The 19,518-nt window shown below is 45.2% G+C and overlaps 1 long non-coding RNA gene across 1 annotated transcript in view; it reads left to right on the forward strand.

Annotated features, from left to right (window-relative positions):
* The first annotated feature begins 2,437 nt into the window (after positions 1-2,437).
* The window catches only part of LOC107187820, a 104,159-nt gene continuing 87,078 nt past the window's right edge, over positions 2,438-19,518 (forward strand). Inside the window, exon 1 of the long non-coding RNA XR_001516216.1 lies at positions 2,438-2,498. This is a non-coding gene — a long non-coding RNA (uncharacterized LOC107187820). The remainder of the gene's footprint in view (positions 2,499-19,518) is intronic.

Below are 19,518 nucleotides of genomic sequence, written 5' to 3' on the forward strand. Positions count from 1 at the left end.
GTAATCTCCCAATGAGAAGAAGAAACTGACTCCCTTCCCTTCGGTCTACCTGTGCGTCGTATCAATTATGCCGCGGTTCGAACCATCGATTTCCCGTCACTCGAGCTCCCTTATTTCAAAGTCACCGGGCTTTGAACCACCAGCTCGGGGAAATTAAATTACCGGGCGCATTAAAATACAGAGGAACAGCAGGAAGGTGGGGTGTCTAGGTCCTCCCGCAGAGAGCTGGCCGTCAACCGCGGTGTAATCTGAGACGTTATTAATCCTGGCCTGGGTGAAAAATTCTCGCAGTCCCGGTGAATCCCGACGAATCGCGTGCCATTCGTAGACCTGCACGTCTCCCCAGATGCGCGGACTCGGATGTTCGGTAAGTAGATATCGGGAATGGTCGATTTGTTGGAATCTACACCGCTGCTGAGCACCGACTTACCCGCCCCGTCGGTCCATTAGTCTTCCGGTCAGGTGGGTTTCTCGTTAGTCTTCCAAGTTCTGTAACCAGGCCCCGACAATCGATCCCCACGTCAGAATCGCCGCGGACCTACGTCTCGTGCTGTCTCTCCTGGGCTTGACTAAGCACGGTTCTGTCCGTCTCTCGAAACCGAACTTCACGAACCCATCCCCCACGGTTGCACCAGCCTCGTTTATTCCTGCAGTTCATTGACGGATGTGCCTCATCTTGCAACGATGAATAGATACCCTGGTGAGGTTCAGGATTACAACTACAGTCTGACTGCACTCGAATGATCGGGGGTCTAGGATCTTATCGGGAACATTGTCGAGGAAGGTGGAGTTCTAGGAATTTGGGATCAATCTTCTTTCTCCAGTTCCATCGTCTCTGAATGGGTCGGAAGATAGAGTGGGATAGGAAGAAAGCTTACGGTAAATAATCGATTAGCGTTCGAAGGGACCACTGACATGATAGGTCCCCAGGAGTAATACTGACTTTTTGATGAGGTTTAGCGTATAGAACTTCGAATTATGAAGTTAATGATGTCTGTTTCAGCCGTATATGGCTATTAGTTTATGAAAAATTTAATGTTCCGTGCCGAGTTTTCGAACACATATCGATGATTTAGTATATTTGGTATTGCGACCGATATTGATGTCGCGAGGATCTACAGTCGATGAAAGTAATGGGGATGTCCTACGACTATACTAACTGGGCAAGAAACGCGAAACACTAAACGGGCACCACCGTACTATCGAATTGAAAAATGTCAACGTGAAAGCAAATCCTCTCCGTCAGATTCCGTTTGACTAAAACCGAGAATTCCAAGGCGAGCAGAACCCGAGTACCGCGAGATACGCGACGGAGGATGCATAATAACATGATATTTCGCCTGAAATGTTGTTGTGCAGGCGCGCGTCGTTATGTACAGCCTGGTGGAAATGAAAAGGGTGGAATCGTCGCGGTGCTCGTCCGGCTTCTATAGCTTGGGAGGGTCGAGGACGAAAAATAAAACGGAAGAGAACAAGCGTGCGCAGGATGAACGTCTATTGTCTTCTTCCTAGAATTCTTTCGAAGATTTTTCGCTAGAAGTCGGAAACACGGGATGTCGTATTTCGACGGTGGTTTCACTGTTTACGGGAGACGGATAATACTAATTGGAACCCTGTACCTGAGGAAGGTGGGGCGATTTTCGGTTTATCTGCTTGCAACGGTAACCAGCGGCCAGTGTTCCCGCGCGATAACGTTCAGAACGGAGAACTTAGTTCAGGAACGATCCGGAGGCATTAAATATTGTGTAATTCGAATGGAACTATTAGCAAAACGGAGCTCGTAACGCGGAGTTCCAGCAGCTTCGTGAACGACGAGATCGCCCACGGGTGTTCGCAGCATGTTGCATTGTTCCGTTGCGACTTCATTTTCATCGCGTGGAACGCTGGTGTCTGGTGATTATTCTAATTAGCCTCGAAGAATTTCTACCGTCGTGTCGCGTGTAGCGTTCCAATTACCTGTTAGACTCGCGTATCCAAGATTCATTCGGGTTACATTTCTTTTTATTGTTCTGTTTCTGTTCCGCCGATCGAAGTGCCTCGTTAAGCTTACCATCGCTCGATCCTCACCGAACAATGGGCGTCGATCGAAAGACGTTATCGGTTAATTGTTCGTCTGATAGACACGGGAACGCTGATTCGTTTCAGGTGATGTTCACGCCCTACCGTTTCGCCATGGCCGATTGCTGTCGTTACGCGAGCGCGATTCGAACTGCAATCGAAACAAAATGTTACCATCGGGTACCACTTCCTGTATCGTCGGGGACCATCAGACCAGCGGATCGAACGGTAATTCGGATATTTGATGTTCGATCGCATAACCGAGGTCCACGATATCACGATATTCTTCCTGGTTAATTACGAGTGTTGTATCGTCAGTTTCGCGAATCACGAATGAGGAAGTTATAAAATCATTCCTGCATTCTAGTCGCGCGGGTGCGTTGAGCAAAGAAGAAGCTCATCGAGAGGAAGAACGTCTGGGGTAGACGTCAACGAAAGAGGTGAGCCCTGAATGTTTTATTGGCGAGAAGAATTCGAGAGTGGAATTTCAGAGAGAGGAGTTTAAACACGACGGTTCACGATCATTAGCTTTTTAGAGGCACTTTAGCCTTTCGAGGGATTTCTTTAGGAGGATGGTGGGAGTGCCTCAGTTTTATCCTTATTTCAGTATCTATTTCTTGAACGGTCGCGTTGGATAAGAGATCCTAGCGGCGAATTTCATTCGGAGGGAACGGGTCTTTTAATTCGAGAACTTCCCGCCCGAGGTCGGGCTCGCGGGGGTGTGGGAGCAGCTTTTCCCCGACGTGTTCGTTAAAATTGTAACCGCACGAGTTTACGCCGGTTCCCCCGAGGGCTGACAGTTTTTTACCGCGAGCTCGAATCAACATTCTGCCGCGGAGAATTACACGAATACTGGAGAAACGAATTCAACTGCTCCCGTAGCTTCCCATTTTCCCCTCGGGACGACTGACGGGCAGAAAAAGGGGTGGTTTTAACGCGGTGCGCGAACTGTCGTGAAAACTGCGACCGAAAAAAAAAATATTCTCGAAAATCCCGACGGGGGTTGGCAAAAACGTTGGACAGCTTGTTGGCGACACGTGTCTCCCGACGACTGGGTTATGCGATTTAGGTTGACCGAATAACCGTCACATTAATCGGATCCGGAGAATAATTCCTGTTCCCTCGTAGCTCGAATTGTTAAATCCTCTGTCCCAACGTAAACGAACACATTAATTCTTCTTCTCTGCTGCTCCGAACGATATTGTACACACCAACTATTTCAACACGATGTGTTTCGCAAAGTCACTGTTATAAATAAAAGTCCGTCAGCGGGAGAGTGCAAGAAACATTATATATACTGTAAAATAAGAAAGGAGAAGTAGAAAGTTCCGTGGAATTCAGACAATGAGGGTTTGCTAAAAAATTGTCGAAACTCGACATCAAGATGGAGAGTCAGACCGGAAGGGCGACGGTCGTGAAGAGAAAGTCAAGGGTGGAACACAGGGACGCGGGATGAGACCGGATGCAAGAGGGACGAGGAGGTAGAATCTAGGGGAAGGGAAAGGCAACGGAGAGGCAGGTGTCTGGAAACGAATTGTAGGAATGGCTACGGAAAGGCAGTCCCCTGAAGCACCTCTTTTGAGGTTAGCCTCTTCCCTGCTTCCCCCAGCTTCCCTGTGTCGACGAGGGGTTGCACGTACGTACGTAGCGCGGTTCCAAAGGCAGTAGGTCACATCGGAGCGTTACGAGCTGACGGAGGGTGATTCGTCAAAGACGAATCATCAGAGGCCGTGCACGGTGTAAAAGACGCGGAGAAGCGGCAAACCAAGGGCCGTTTGATGTTACCAGAACTCTCGCCACTCCTCTCCCCGTGACTGATAAGCAGAGGTAACGGTGGAATGTCACCGAGACCCGTGAAATTGAACAGGTTTCTTCGATCGTGGAACACGAATTTTGAAACGATTCGTGTTCCACGATCGAAGAAACCTGTGTCTCTCGAGGAGTGTTTAAACGATATTAAAGACTTCACAATAGAAGAATATATTATTATTTTTATTAGAACACGTGAAATTAATATGGTCGGATTTCAGGCTTCGACGAAGCTCGCACGATTTCCCCGGCTCCTCGCGTATTCGCATAATCAATGGCGTTAAATTACCGGACGGGAATTCCAACCTGGTAGGAGAAACAGGGAGAGGGGAGTGAACACGTCGTCGAATAATGTAGTTAAACGGTTAAATAAATTTTCCGCGTAAACGGGTGAGAGAGAGAGAGAGAGAGCAACCGTGGTAAACGTCTAACTGATTCATTTGACGGTTCTAGCTACGCGCGGTAACAGGGGATGATCGTTAAGGGAGCGGTCTTTATTGTTCCATTAGCGTCGGTGGCCCAGCATACATTTTAATTAATTCCACGTCATTCGTATGTAGCGCTCTCGGGACCCCTCCGTTTATTACAGCGTTATCACTGCTAATTGCTTCTTAAACCTCTTCGTGCGGGCGGCGTCGCGATGGCAGTTGATTGTCGGAAAAAATTTTTCGTCGTCCCGTTAGCCGAACAACTTCCACTTTTGAGGCTGAACTTAAACTTGCTCTACAATACGGAACGAATTACGCCCCAATATCACAGCAATAACGCACATAACTAATACGGATAACGAACGAAATCACTCGTGCCCTCACGTGGTAGGTAATTGCAATTGCATCGCAAACACCGCGTGTTCTCGAAACGGCGCGGTTAATAGCCGGAGTTTAGCGGTTATTAATCGCGTCGAACGGTCAATGGCCAGATATCGTGTTCAGAAGCTGCTTTCGAGAAACTGTCGCGTCGACCACGGTTGGTTCCTCGCGGTTATTCATCGTGGCTAATTTTCCCCGCTTAATTCACCGGGGGATTGCTCTTACTCGTTTATTTCTGCCCGATAATAAATCCCGTTGAAATACTATTCAGGATCAATTTCAACGAATCGGCCCGCACTGAAATGCTTGGCGTTTGGAGCGTGAAAATCGGTGTTGCACCAGCGCGACGGAAAATTCACATTAAACTGTGTGTCTCGCGCGCGATATTCGGTAATGAGCCTGAGAATGAGGCGGACACATTGGGTGGACGGGGGGGGGGGATTAAAAACGTATAGAACGACGGCGAAAATAATACAGCGAGCTGGGGAACTTGATCGAAATCCAGTTGACTGTATTCGTTTAATTCTCCGTTCGGGCGAGCACGAATTACCGGGGCGTAATTACCGGCGGAAGTGGAACTGGGCCGTTTGTAAAGTATCAATCATACGACTCTTCGGATTTTTTTTTATCCGCGTAATATCGCGGGACATGACATCGATATATAAGTTAATATTTGTCAGTCGAACATGTCCCGCTTTCTTTTTTTAAACACACTTCAACACTTTGACTGCCACGCCACCAAAATATGGGCGAGATATATTTGGTGGCGTGGCGGTCAGAGTGTTAAAATGCAAAAATTACTATGTCTACATTGCACAGAGTGCTGTATTATTTAAATATCGTTGCAAAATTTTTCCGTAAAATTAATATCGCAGTATACTTTAAAGAGGGCTGGATTATTTAAACAGCGTTACATAATTTTTCGTAAAATTAATATCGCAGTATAATTTAAAACAAGACTGTTTTTAAACTAAACGCTTGTACATTTTCGACGATTTATGACATAAAAACGAAGTAAAACGAGTCTGGCTACGCACGGCTTTTTCCACTGTGGTAGTCAACACGTTGTTAGTCGGCTTTCCTACCCATATATGTTGATAGTATTATCGTTGATACTCGAGCCTCTATTACGAACGTGACTCGCGTTATCAGTGCGTCTTTTTCTCCCACTACCACCTCTACATCTGTGGTATCGCGATTTAATATACCGATCTCCGAACGTGTGTGCTTTGGAGACTCTAACGTTCGCTCGTATTCTCCCCGTAACAAGTCAAAAAGTCGCCATCCTCAATCCTTCTGCAACGTTTCGATTTCCATTCGTTTCACTTTGTCCCGTCGTCAGCCTCTAACACCTGGTACGCGCTATTTCGCCCACGAAATTTCCACGGTCGTTTACCAACGGCCTTATCTCACCCCATACCCCTTTGGACTGTTTCCCGTTATTGCGATCATTACGCGGGCATAGAATTCAATCTCCTTATCGGTCCCGTCGTTGCATTCTCTTCTCCACGGGCGGAGCACCGTCGACGTTATCCGGACCCAGGAGAACCGAAAGCAGCTCGGTCAGAGGACACGGAACCATGAGGATGGAGGGTTGGGCAGGGAAAAGAGGAGCGAAAGGACCACGGGTGACGGGGCTGTTGGAACGTGTGGGGTGAGAGCGAGAGAGACGAACGACGAGTGGGGTTTAAGCGAAATTGCTTTTGGCCGGCTCTATCGCCCTCTCCTCCTCGGATGTCGCGGAGAGGAGTCCTCCCTTTAGCTTCTCGTAAACGAGATTTCACGGACACTTGTGTGCATGTGTGTGTGTGTATGCGCGTACAGTGCACACGTCCTCTTTTCAACCTCTATTCCCCTTTTCTGCCATCCCAATGTGTGCACGCGCGTGTCCCGACGCGGTCTGAAAAGTGGGTGGTGGGATGGGTTGTGTGGAGGCAAGCGGCCCCGTTCGCATTCCGAATGAACGGGTCCAGGCTGATTGTCCAGAAACTGTCGGCGGTTTAACTGAATTTTGCGAGCGGAGGCGGCCCCGAAGGCGCGAATTGAAGCGCGGCCCGGCTAATGGCTCGCAAAGTGCTCGGGAATAATGCGAGGGAAATGCGACGGGTGTTTAGCGGGCGGAACGTTTCGTGAATCCAGAGCGAACGGGCGGTTCCGCAAGCTTCGAAGAGGAGAGATTGTTTGACGAGATCTTAGCTGCACACGTACCGCTCGATATTATGCGCTCGGGATTTCGAGGCTTTGGATGGGCGAGTCTGGAGAATGATGGGGCAGAAACGGTTATCCGGATTTGAAAGACTTTCTTTCGTTTTGCGATCGGAACAGGCTCGAGGTTTGCGGAATGGATCGCTGAAATTAAATAATCGTTTTGACTATGAAACAGGAGAGTTTGCGATACACAGGGGGGCCGATTTAAATCGACCCATTTGAATATTCCCGAAATTGTTGACGGTAGTAACACTTTGACTACGCACTCTGGCACGGGACCATCAATGTATATGACACGATATGAGCATGTTAGGTGCTAAAAAAAAAAAGAAAAAAACATCTAAATTCTATGTTAGATCGGTTTAAAACAATTTTAAATGAATTGTTTCCGGGTATAAATAACAAATTTTGTTTTCCTATGAAGAAATCCCTATGACGGAATGGCGATTAAAGAACTTTTCGCTTAAAGTCTCAGATAGTATTTCGAGAAACGGTGAGAATCCAATGTTCCTTACCATTTCGACGAGATAGGATATATTATGATACTGTATGGATGTAAATTGATGGAGTTAGCAACGATAGAATATAATCGAAAGCGTCGTGATTAGACTGCAAATTTTCCTACATTTACCACGAGTAAACAGAAACTCGGATGAAGTTCAACGCCAGATCGTGACCCACTTTGGCCTGTTGTAAAAAGTTTTTTATTTCTCTGTTCGTAAATTAGTCTATCGAAATATGGAAGTTAACGGAGTACATAGACAATAGAGTTCGCCTCTTTCTCCACGGACAGTCCAATGCTCTGTGATAGTTTCGCTCTATGGTATTTCATAGACCAATTAGAAGTTATGTCATCGTTTCTCCCGGACGGTTAATAACTCTCGCGTCTTTTTACGACTGTTCGTATATTTTTCCAGGCCGTCCCGCTCGCGAATAAAGTTCCAAAAGTGCAATTTCGCGGGCGCAAGCCGGCAATATATCGTTTTTGATTACGTTCGCGTAATGATGTATCACGTGGATGCGCGAGAGTGTGTATGTATATATGTGTATGCAGTTTGTGGCAGGTGCATCCGGATCCATGAACAAACATATATCGTCGACTAAACGGAGTAATGATTAGACTGCGGATTTTATGCATTTATAGCATTAGGAATCGTCTAGAATTCAGTATATTTAAGGGTTTGAGAACGTTTAAAGAGGACTTCATTTTATTTTGAACTTGGTAGTATAGTAAATACAGCAAACAAATTTTTATTTAACCTCACTATCTGTAAATTAGCTTGTATTGGATGTACTAAACAGTTCTATCGTTTTGAACCGAAACCAGGCTTCTTAATGTGGTCTAATGCTGTTGTTTGATGAACCCCAAGTATGTTTGTAATATCAACAGACGTTTACGTTTGTTCTCAAAAATCACTGTAATGTGTTCTCAATAATTTCTGTTACTGAATACAATAGAACAGTTAACCTCAAAACTGACGTCAGTTTTTTTTTCAGTACCGGTTTCCATCTATTAGCGAGAAGCTTCGAAAGTTGACAAAATAAAAAACAACAGAACTTTCCGTTGCACCCAATAAAAGTCTATATTTTCATAAATATCCGAGTAACAGTCCAGTAATAATATAAACGTCATTAGCCAAATTGATCGTAACGGAATCCCGATTCGACAAACATGTATGTATTCGCTTGTTCAAATGAACGATCGATATCGAATTCGAAGACGGCAATACCCTACCGGACAACGTTAATTAAACCTCCCTCCGGTGACGTCGGGCCAATTAATTGCGGAAGCCCGGTTGCTTGCCGCGATTCGCGGAACCGAGATGACCCGCACGAGGACGATCCATGCGAACGTGCCTTTTCTGTCCTCTTTTTACCTGGTGAACGGCACGCAAGGCAGGATCGAGGGTCCGAGAGTCATTTAGGTCGGTTCAAGTCTCTGGTTTACTGGCAGTTTGCGTTCGATGTTGAAAGATCGCCTGCAGATCGGAGACGGGCGAAATTAATTAGCTGGATAAAGAGTTTTGAATAACGAGTAAAAGATAACAGAAAAGTATTTCACCGCTTTTAACAGATTGAACGTGGAAATTCCAATTTTTGTTATGAAATAACGTTTCTTCTTGAAATAGACTTTTGGCAAACGATCATTTAATCTCATTGACTGGTTACAGGTGAACATGACGATCTGACTCTAACGTTGGCACTGTGATCCCCTGTTTTTCGTGATCGTTATTACGATTCATGGAAACGACCGTTTCATATGATACATAAAAAATTACATAACTCGTAGCGTGTAACGTGGTAGAAAATCACGTTGCAGCGAGGCCGAATAAAATTAAAATGTAATACATGCTTGTTAACGGTTCAGCGATCGGGCCAAAAATACATCGTTATGGAATGCAATGCACACGCGACGATAAAATAAACGCGATTTGCAGCTGAAACATTCAACGGTCTCGTCGCGACATTCAATTAACGTTGGTTTTAATTACGTTGTTACCCCGCGAAAATGAATTCGTACGTAGTAACAACCGGTATGTTCCGTGAGATCTGCCGGTCACGTTTTCTTTCGATGACGTGTTTTATCGTCAGCCGATGAATCACTTTCGAACGATCTTCGATTTCCTACGGTCAACACGTGCAATCGTTTCGATATCTTCGCTGTTTACTCGTCGAATAAATAAAACTTCGTTTTTAAATAAAACTTCGTATTTTATTTTCGAAATACAGTATTGCTTGCGACCTGCATATTAATATACGCCGTGGGTCACGAGAAATATCGATAAATGCCGTTCAAATGAAATCAACAGACCAGTCGTTCTCATATTTCCGAGGTTAAAAATTCCAATTTTCCAGTAGTAGCCGCAATTATTTACGGAGGAAGGGAACACGAGGCTCTTCCACGTTCGTAATCGAGATGTATTCGGCCGAACGGTTCGCGACCAGAGAATTTTCGCTTAATATAATCGTCACGATACACGCATCGCTCGTTACCGTCATCGTGTTACCGGTAACTCGCAATTATGCCGCGTTACCGGTTCGAACGGGGATCCATCGATACCCTGAATTAATATCGCGGTTTATTGACGGGCGTTCACTTGTCGAGAGGATCTGGTGTTTCTGGCCTTGTTTTCCAGCGACGCGGAAAATATTCGCGGGGATAATTAATTCGGAAAAGCTGCTCTCTCAAGGCGAAACTCCAGGCCCCCGGTTGGTACGTGGTTTTGAATCGACAGTCTGTAGATGGAATATTCTCGGAACCACTGCAGCGTCTACAAAGGAAACGAAGAATGCAAATATGGAGAAGGGAAGTGGGATAAGCCGTTACCAATGGATTTTCGCAGTTAATTTCCAACTTTGCACGAGATTCGAGATCGGTCCATCGTTCGGGCGAGTACGAGAGGAACACTGAAAAAGAGAGAAGTTCAATATAATAGTTAGAATAACTGAACGATTCTCGATTCTTATTTTTCAAATTTCCGTGAGATTCCGTGAAGTCACGTAGTTGTTTAGAAATTATCGAGATCCTTCGCATAATTTCAGCTGGTACGCTACCCACCGAGACTTGAAAATCAATAGCCTGCGGTAATAATAATAATGCAGCGATTCGACAACACGATTTGCTTATTACAATGGAGGACCGTATAATCCTCGATACCGATTCCCTGCTCTTTACACTCTCGAGAGTTTGCTGTTCCCTTTGTGGAGAGTCGTGTTTACTTGCATGCTCGACAACCGAGAAAAAATTACTCTATTTGAATGTGGATTTGATCCTATCATAACTGCACGATTACCTTTTTCCATACAATTTTTCATCTTTGAGTATGAACAATCTATTTCGTCGAGTCTGATAACGATACGGAGAGGGTGGAATTTGCAGGGAAACGATCTCGATCGCGATGACCGGGGCGAGCAGCGTGAGAGAGACGGTTTTCATTTTCCGAACGACTGTCTCCGCGTCGCCAGTCACCGAAGTGAACGAAGGTGAACGAGCTCCAATTAACAGGCACCGCAATTATCTCCCAGCCACCTGTGTGCGCCGCGATTGACGGAGCAAAGAGCCGGGAAATCGGCCGCAAGAAACACCGTCGACAATGTCGCGGGTTTTATTAAACGTGGAAAGAGAGAGGAGCGCGATTAGCATAAGTTTTCGTGAGAAAAGCCGCGGTTGGGAAACGCTCTCTGTTTGTATACGAGTATATACAGGGTGTCCCATGTAATATGAGCAACTTCAATATCTCACTTGTTTTTGAAGATAGGAAAACAATGCGTGGGGAAAGTGTTATTTAATTAGAACGAATAAATAATATGGTAAGTAAGAATGTTTATCAAGGTTATATTTTTCGAGACCAATCCAATGACTTATAATAGTGTGACCTTCGTGTGACCTTGAGTACGAAAAATCTACAAATTTATGAGAGTAGATTTAACTAATATAATAAGTACGATAGAGGAATTAATGTATAGAACTTGGTGGATATCACTTCGAGCATTTATTAATATAACTTTTCTGCAAATCAAAAGCAAGTCAGGTATTAAAGGTGTTCACGTTAGGTGGGACACCCTGTATACAAACGAGCGTGTGTGCCTGTCTCTGTGTCTAACGGGTGGCCCGAATTCTCGAGCAGGCCGTGGACGCTATGAACGGGAAACGAGACGGTGCACGCGAGGATGTATCGCCTCGCGCATAATAATGCGACGAGTGTACCGCTTGGGCTGGTTGCTCAATGGGAACGGAGCAATTAGAATATGAAAACTTCCTACTCGAGTACATTGTTTCGTTTTTTGTATTAACGGTGGCTCTACTCTACATTCTCCGTAATACATTCATGTCTCTGTAATACGTCTTATTGGACCTGTTATAAAATGTAGAGATATATGTTGTTAAGAACAGTGTTGGACACTTTTGCAGGGTGGATTCTACGTGCCAAACCACGACGAAATTCTGACCGAAGCTTCGTTTTCACAGTAACAATTCCAATACCAGCAAACAAACATGCTCGTAGTCCGACGACGATAGAAATTTTCTCCTTGAACGAGAAGTTTCCCCGTAATTTGTTCTAACCGAGCGAGACGCTCGCGAACTCGAGCGTAACACTTGGCGACCATAACGTTGCTCCGTGTCTTAACGATCCCGAAGGAATCATAATTGCCGTGGCCCAGAATTACCGACCGCTAACGCGTTAAATTAAACAAGACCGCGCGTGTGTGTGCAATTAATCACGGCCTCTCTGTGTGTACAAAGTACCTACAGATCGCGATTTCGCACCTGATTCTGTACACCGAAACTCTCCCACTTTCACTTGGCCGCACTGCGTGGATACACCGGCTTCGCGAAACAGCAAGGCCACGGATGATCGCTGTTTTCATTGCGTCGTATAACTCTCTCAGCATCTACGATCGCCTGGTGTCACTAGGCACCGTCGAGACCAGAGGTTTCGTAATCAACCCACGTTCACTGTGGTCGCAATTTCATCCTCTTTCGAGCAACGGGTCGTCGCAGCACAGCGGTGCGTTTCGTATGCGTCGCGGGACGATTGCAGATTAATCGAGCAGTGAAATTACCGTATACACACACACATAGGTGAATACGTCTCAGAGCCACGTAACGGATGATCCGCATTCCAACGGAGTATCGCGATAAAAGCAACCAACCGGGGGAAGTCGGTGTCTGACTGACGCCTGTGCGAGAATGTGTCCTCCGGTGTGGAATGATTTATGCATTTGCACGGTGTTGCCTCGTGCTGATTACACCTTATCCACAGACCATCCTCGTATTCCGTCGCGTTTTGTTCCGTGGTCGATGCTCTTCCTCCCCACCTTCACCTCCCAGTGCTCGTTGTCGATGTCCTCGTCGATGCTCGCTTTCATCGCGCCGCGCGAATCATTCACTTTCTCGTCTTCGTGCTCCACTGTCGCGTTCGCTGCAGTATTCCGTCGTGAATTAACATCGTCGGATTCGCCTGCAAGTTTCACTTTTCCGTGGACACCGTGAGCGTGTCTAGACGATTCTTGGCGTACGAATGCGGTACCTGGTTATTGGTATCGGGTCGGTGGGTGGGGAATGTCGGATCTTTTGGTATGTTTGGTGATGTTCTTGGAACAAATCTTATTTGTCAGAAATTTTTGTCAGATGCATTCATTTTTATTACTACCTGTATTCTTCCTTTGCTAGGCTGTCTCGTTCGTCACGCCTGAGTCGTTGTCTTACGAATCCGCGCGAAACACCGCAAAATTCCAACGTACGCCGTGTACAATGCGAGTTACACGAACCGACGACAAGAGAATCATTAAAACAAATCGCTCGAAGACCCCGAGAATTCTCGAGGTCTCATTGTTGCACGACGGACTATTTTCATCGGCATGAATGGCACTTCTGTGTCTCCTTATCCCCTCGATCAGAGTTTCACCAAGAAACCCTGAAGCGGGGAACATGCGCGCTCGCTTCAACCGAATGAAAACGGAAGCCCGAAGAGTAGAACCGGAGCGTAATCTTCCCTGGATCAGCGTAAATTGCTCATTGTCCGAGCAAAGACGCGCAAAAGGGTATCTCGCGTGCTCTCTATCGCGAACTTGCGCAGACATAACGAGCTTCCGTCGGGGGACCGTCTAACGTTCGTTACGAACTACCTGGCAAGGTGCACACTTTCCGTCGCGCGTGGATAAGGACTCGAACGCGCGGATCGGCTCCTGTTCGCGGTGAACGCGTACCGTCGCGAAGTCTGTAACAAGTTAACTCGTACAAATGAGTTTATGAGCGACTCGTGCAAGGTGTATACAGGGTGGGCCATGAAACGTGATCAAGTTGGATTATTCTACTGCTAGTTGTTCGATCGAGAATTATTTTGCTTGATAAAAGTAAAATTAAACATTAAAATTAAATTGTTTTACGCCCAGTTTTTAGAGAATATTAAGGTGAATGTGGCAAACATCGTAAGGAATATTTTGTTTTGCGTAAAATATTGTTAGGTTTATCTATAAAAAAAACTGAAGGTGACCTTGAGAATTCTGGAAAAGGGGTTGAAAAAATATTTGTTTTAGTACTTTCCATTTCCTAAGAACAAATCACTTAAAAATTGGAAATAATTCTAAGGGTCGCAAACGTGAAGAATAAGTGAGAACAGCAGGGTTAAATACGATATCGGTCGTGGACTTACATTTCGAACCGACTGTACATGTAACAAATATAAACATCGCAATATAACTAATAGCAAAAAGAATACAGTTATTCAGATTTTCGTATTTTCACTGTCGCGATACTTCTTCGGTCGTGTTATCACAAACTTGCTCCAAGTATCGTGTACCAGCTGTATCTCGTTGAAACAAGCCAGCTATCAACCTGATACGCCACGTAGTAGGTATATACATATATACCTGTTCCTAAATCGGGTATCGATGTAGGCGTATATTCGATAAGCTTATTGATAAACACGGCAGGTGAAGCGTGCGGAACACGCCGTGCGAATTAACGTCAACCGTTGGAAGCTATACACTCGCGAAACCGCATCCTCCAGAGCCACTTCGTAGCAGGGATTTCAGGGTGGGGTCGTCGAAGAGCTTCGAGCTTTAGGTTGGAAGAACGCTGTGGTAATTATACGAAGCACCGATCCGTGACTCGTGAAATAATACCGAGTAGTTCGTGTCGATCGCGCGGACACGCGTTAATCTTCGTGCATAGGGACCGGTAATAACGGATAGGAAAGTGGATCGATAAGAGATGACCCATAAGCGGAACGGCCGGGAATTCCCTCGATAACGCGTACGGTTTCAACGACGAACGACCCACGCTCCTCGGCGTTCAGAGGCCCGTCTGCAACAGTGTTCGACAATAGTCGGTTGGAGCAGTGTGATCACCCAGCAACAATTGTATTTCGTATCAGCTTATGCAGGAAAAAGGTACTAACTCTGAAAAAAGTAGTACATTTTTATTTGCTCGTATTTCATTCTATAAAGGACAATTTACGATATTACTAACTTATTTTTTTAATGGCCAAATTAAGCTGTGCATCAAAAGGTAGTTACTTGTATTAAAATATTTAATTCCTTCAGTTGTTTTCATTGTTGTAATTATGTTATAGCGCGTGAAAAGTGTTTGAATAGCGAAGAATATGTATATCGTATTTTCGTAGGCTGATGCCAGTCGAATTCCATTAGTATGGGATCAGGGAGGAGAAGGTTAGCAATCGGGCTGGAAAAAATGAGAAATTACTCTGGTTTCACGGAATGTTAAACTTATATGTCCAACTTTCATGTTATTGTTGTTAGTGTTATTATTATTCCGAAGTAAGAAAGTACTAGATCTATTGGTGAACGTATTAGAAGGCTAAAAATTTAAAAAAAAGTACAAGGTTTAGTACGAAAGTACTAGTGGTGGTCACACTGGACCGGAGATTTCTGAAAAGCATGCGATACCGTCGTTTCAGTCTAATTTCCGCCGTTTTCTAACTAATTGCAGCGTTGAATAATGTACTTATGTGGTTATTTATATGGATCGCGTGGTACACAGAATCGAGAAGTGGGTTATGCAAGAAGATTGACGCGCAGTGTATAATTCTTGTAGAACTTTCTCGGTTGTGAGAGTTTTGCGAGATTCACGAAAAGTTTAGTTCGATTATTCGTATGTCTCGATTGTACGCGAATTTTCATCGATATCTGTTCGACGGTGACATTCGCACGGTTAGGCTTTTTGCTTGAATTTATGGGGATCATTTTCCCCAAATCCACTACGATCCTAGCAGGTCATAGAAGGAGATCTCGTCCCGCGAATTTCCACGTAGCACCGTTTAATCCTTGCTCCGCGAGCTAATCGAGGATACGAAATCCAATCAGCGTTGAAAAGCGCCTGCAAAATTAGTTTCAGTATCGGGAAGCGCCACTCTTTGCCGTTGCAACGCTCAAAGGCTAATCATACAACCCCTCCTCTAACGTCGAATCTACCAGAGGGGAAAAAGGTATTTTCCACGAGACCTTACGTCCCTCCATAGAAGAGAAAAAAAAGGAAGAAAACAGCACGACGAATATATCGCGTGAAAAGTCGCTCTAGTCGTCTTCTCGCGAATAAAACATACGAAACACATGAAAATTATGAATTTTTGTACGTTCCACGAGAATAACAAGGATAGATCACCGCGAGGCAGTCGACACATCGATCTAAAAATGGAGTTCCGTTCTCGAACGTTATTTCTGCTCGTTCCGACAGGCTGTCGAAAGTGCGCCACGCCGTTTGAGGAAACTATTTCTGATATCGATAATCGACAGCCAAACAACACGTTCTGCTCTTCGATATTTCAAGGCGTTTCGACAGAACCAGCGACAGACTTTGAAGAGTAGCGATCGCGAGATCCACGGATGAAATTCCATGTGCCCCTCCGTGGCCATTCAGTTTTCTAGTTATGATTTATGGTAACCAACCGCGTGATATGTACGGGTCTCCGATTGAAAATCTATTCGATAAATCAAATTCAATGCAAGCGTCGCGTTCGAACAGACACTCCCGTGTCGGAAGAAACTTTGAATTGAATAGCGAATCGGTGGAAAACATTCGAGATTCCGTTATTCAAGAACGTAAGAAGTCCTTTCACGAGTAAACTCTGGTATCTCTAGAACTGATCTAGGAAGAAAAATCGACGCAAGAATCATCTTCACGCGAAGCATTCTTCTCGATTACTTTTACGGGAGGATTGTTACTTGGTTCTCGATACGATTCCCAATCGTATTTTCTCCCAGATTCGTATCTTCGTCGCATGAAATGGGAGCGAGTCGTCAATGATAATGGCCGCTTCGGATACGATAGATCCAGGCGAGTTAACTACAGAACGGCGGCAGTTAGGGTCCTCTGGTCCGAGGATAGTTCGAGCCGGTCGGTTGAACATCGAACGGCAGGATTTGACGGAGGATCCGTCATAGAACCGGACTCTATGATTTAGCCAGATTTTATGCACTGCCGCGCATTTCCCTCTTCCCTCGTTTCGCCTGTTTCCTGGACGCGTTGTAATCGTTGCCGCGATACATGCTCCTCGGGTGATCGATGGTGTTCACGGCGCCATAGAGTGGCAAACAATGCACCTTGACTTTACGAATATGGGAACCGAGGAATAATTTCGCTCGTTCCGCGATCCAGCTCGAGATCGCGAAGTCGGATCTGTTTTAATCGATTTGAACGCCTCGGTGATCAGGAGGAACACGTATTTATGTTTCAGAGTCTGATTAAAAGTTACCGAATTAGCAACACAGTGAACTTCTTGTTTAATGATTTTCGATTCTCTCATCGAAAGTTGCAATTATTCTTTAGTCGACGCGTAACGTGATCGTTATTTTTGTCTCTTGCGTTCTCTGTTGTAATACCGATCATTATCTGCAATTTCGTAATGCCTTATAACATTTACTGTCCATACGGCCAGTGTCCTAATACTTATCAACGAGAGTCTGCGTACGTATTTTCATTCAGTCTAGTTTATTAAACCCTGGGGTCGTAAAACGTCGAACGGGCACCGCTGGAATTAATTACTAAAAAATTGTTTTCACAGGTCCGATCGGGACGGTTTAAATCAGCCCGCGCCCGAGACCGCCGCTCGTTGGTTCACCAGGTTTCATCAGTTTCCCCAATATGTGCCGGGTTAACCGCAGCACAGCCTCCCCCGGTTCGTAATTTAAAGCTAGAGAACAGGCGGCCGGCGAGTTACACGTTTCGCGATTACGCTTCCATTAAAACCGATTTTCATCGTTAGGAGACAAAAGCTAACCCCCTCGACAGAGTGAGGGAGAGAGAAAGAGACCCAGGTTCTGCGGCGACCGTCGAGCCTCGTAATTTTCACTTTCCAACGGCCACCGCTGCCCGATTCCACGCGGGGGATGAAAGTGCAAATGAAGAGAAAGGGATCCCAGGGTTGAAAATTCTTGGGGTGAAATTCACGCGGAAAATTTCGGCCGCCCTTCCGCCCTTGTCGACCCTCCGCGATCTTCTTTGTTTTTTATTCTGCGGCGTCTACCCCTCGTATGTCATTATATTCTCCACTCCCATCTTTTTTTTTTAAAAGGAATTCCTTTTCACTAAAATGGTGTAGTAAATATTCGAGGTATGCTAGGGTGAATGGCCGTATGTGCGAGAATAAATCATAATTTAGCGATACATGGCTGCGTCGTACAGGGTATGGTTGGAACGATGGATACAATCAGGCGTCAACTAATCTTCCGCACGAAATTAAAGCGAAATTGTACGTTACAGTGTCGTTCATCTAATACTTTTTTCCTTTGGGAAAATCGAGTTCGAATATAGCGATTCGCGTGTCTGACTATTGACTCGCTGTTTCTACTTATAATAAACAAGAGCTAGTAATACGGTCGATCTGTTTTACGTCGAACCCCCATTATCTTCTCTGTTAAATTATCATGGAAATCGGGTATTGCAGTTGTAGCTTGCGCGGGAAACAAACATGGATTCATAGCTAATGGACGTGTATTTTCATTTCACTGAAACGAAACGTTCGCGATGCAATAATACGCGTCGTTTATAGTACCATTGAACGTGGTAATATTATTCGAACAATGGGTGTTTCAGGTATATACTTGAAATACGTACCGAGTGGAAATCAATTTTGCAGATCTTCGCCGCGGGAATTACGATTCCCGGACGATTCGCTTATCAATCGAGAATCCAACGTCCGTCCCATGATGCAAGTGCATTCGAATGCATCCAACGACGCGTGACGCAACCGACTGGGGTTCGATTGCTCCGACTTCCATCCTCTCTGGTGGCCTCGCTTTTCACGCTGTTCCGACTGGCAATTTTCTTTATTCGCTCCCGTATTTTCTCATCGTTTGCGTTCTTCTAGCGCCTGCCCGCATCCTTCGTCTCCGTTCGATGGAGAAACGAAACGATCGCATCAAAATTCGCCGACCACGCCGTAATTTGCAATTGGAATTGTTTTTCGTGAATTCCGCGAAAATACTGGAATCAACCGGAGCGAGTAGCTTCTCGCAGACTGCGCGCGTACGAAGGAAAAGCAGCTAGATTTCTCGGTTCGGGGAGGTGGAAACTTCGTCTGCCGATCTGTTTTCGATTCTTCGACGTCGAAACAGGATCCTGCGAGCCGGAAACTTTGCATCCATCCATCGACCGACAAGTTTCTCGCGGTGGTCGTCTCGCGTTTCTGCTTTCTCCACGGACTCGATTACCCTTACGGTACTTGTTTCGATTGTTTTCGTACGAGTTTATTAACACGTTGTCTGGCACAGTGAAAAATGCCGTACGTAGCCAGACACGTTTTATTTCGTTTTTTAAAGTCATAAATCTTCGAAAGTATATTCGTTCAGTTAGTAGACGCTGTTCATCTCGTTTTAAATTATATTATGATATAGTAATTTCATGGAAAAATTTTGTAACGGTATTTAAATAATCGAAAGTATCTCGTAATTGGCAAACAACGTGTTAACCCTTCAAGCGTTTCATTTCACTAAAAAGCATACTATCTTTTCCTGACAAGTATACTCGATATAAGCATTCGAAAGGGTTGAAACATTCGAGAAAGTGCAAACGAGCTAGTACATAGGCTCAACGCGACGATAAAGAAGGCCGGCCTCTACTTCATACGAAGATTTTTCCAACGATATTTCTCCAGTCGCTCCTTCGTCGAAT

Source organism: Dufourea novaeangliae, unplaced genomic scaffold (assembly GCF_001272555.1).
Source record: "Dufourea novaeangliae isolate 0120121106 unplaced genomic scaffold, ASM127255v1 scaffold112, whole genome shotgun sequence".
In the NCBI taxonomy this organism is placed as follows: Eukaryota; Metazoa; Arthropoda; class Insecta; order Hymenoptera; family Halictidae; genus Dufourea; species Dufourea novaeangliae.